Raw genomic sequence first — 1,608 nt, 5'->3', positions numbered from 1 at the left:
CGTGGCGGGCCTCAATAAACCAGTCAAGAGGCTGATGGCAATATACAGGGTCTCCGTAATTAAAGTTCCAGCTTCAAAACGCTGTAAAAGGAGAACCACTGCTCAGAATGACGTCAAATCTTAACAGCATGTTATAGACCCAAGAGGAAACGTCATGGGACAAAAACAAATTTTTGTGAAAATTTGGCCAATAGATGGCGCTGTAAGCGGCAGAACATGCACACCAGCAGAGGCCCTGCACAAAACTTTTCCTCAGTTTACGTCGGAGAGCACTGTGCGCCAGTAGCCCTCGAGAAGTTCCGGCTTCGCAATCTTATGAAAAACGGCACTGGTCTCATGTCTGCTAAGGATGTGGGGAAAATAATTACAAAACTCGAAGAGACGGGTTGTTTTGAAGAGCATTGTGGCAGAGGGAGGGAGGCAGTTGATCCAACGTCTGTCGAAGATGTTGCCAGTTGGAAGAGGGGTCGAGTGGTGGTATGCAAACATGTAGTGCACGAGGAGTTGCCCGAACGTTGGACATGCCTCCGAGCACGGTGCAAAAATCCCACGAAACATCATGCATTGCTATCCATACAAACTCACTCAGTGCGGATGCACACGAATTGCCTGAACTCTAATGGGACTCGGTGGATTGTCTGCCGCGATTAATGGGTATAATAGCAGGGGCACTAAGAATGTAGTGTGTGGACTGTAAGTTGAGAATGTGGGTCTCAAGGGGAGCGTGCCGGCGTTAATCCCTGCAGTCGCACTATCCTTTGTGACCTCGGTGGCTCAGATGGATAGAGCGTCTGCCATATAAGCAGGAGACCCCGGGTTCGAGTCCCGGTCGGGGCACACATTTTCAACTGTCCCCGTTGTTGTATATCAACGCCCGTCAGCAGCTAATGGTATTGATTTGATTATAATTTCAAACTCACTCATGTTCTGGCACCATGACAAACGTTCGCTCTGGCATTACTTGCTCGCACTTAAATGGACAGTGAGTGGCCATAGATAATCTTCCGGACAGGTGAGGCCCATTTCCATTTCCAAGGATATGTCAGTTCGCAGATTTGCGGAATATGGGCAACAGGTACCACTTCATTCTGTAAAGGTGTCTTTGCGGCGCGGGTACACGGCAACGTTTGTCTTACGGCAGTATTTTTTGGAGGAGATGAGTCCTGCGGGTCGTCTTACCTGTACTGGTAAACACTGTGAGACTCTTGTATGTACCAACTTCATTTCAACCCTTCAACTTCGTGGACGTGTTGGTAGGATCATTTTTACGCAAGATGCCGTTCCTCCGCACGTTGCACAGTCAGTGAAGTGGCTGGTGCCGAGCCATTTCGGAAATGCTCTAATTATCAACCGACATTTCCCTAATGCCTGGTCGTCCATACCACATGATCTTATTTCGTGAGATTTTTGGCTTCAGTGCTCCAGTTACGAACGTAGCTGAATTTAAGGCACGCAATGCTCATCGTTAATGAACGTGACCCCCAAGACACTCCGATCTGCTGTAGAACTTGCTGTTTCTCTATTTCAACTAATGACAGAAAACGGTGGACAGCATGTTGAACATGTCTTGGGCCAGTCTCGCAGCAGTTAGAAACCGATCTCATTCTG

At 48.1% G+C, this 1,608-nt stretch overlaps 1 non-coding gene across 1 annotated transcript; it reads left to right on the top strand.

The window, feature by feature from the left end:
- The first annotated feature begins 763 nt into the window (after positions 1 to 763).
- On the top strand, positions 764 to 837 carry Trnai-uau. Its single transcript has one exon. It is a non-coding gene; the product is annotated as a tRNA-Ile (tRNA).
- Positions 838 to 1,608: the final 771 nt, after the last annotated feature.

The sequence above is a fragment of the Schistocerca americana genome, chromosome 2 (assembly GCF_021461395.2).
Source record: "Schistocerca americana isolate TAMUIC-IGC-003095 chromosome 2, iqSchAmer2.1, whole genome shotgun sequence".
NCBI lineage: Eukaryota > Metazoa > Arthropoda > Insecta > Orthoptera > Acrididae > Schistocerca > Schistocerca americana.
The sequence above is the reverse complement of the archived record's forward strand: the minus strand, read 5'-3'. Positions and strand labels throughout refer to the sequence as shown.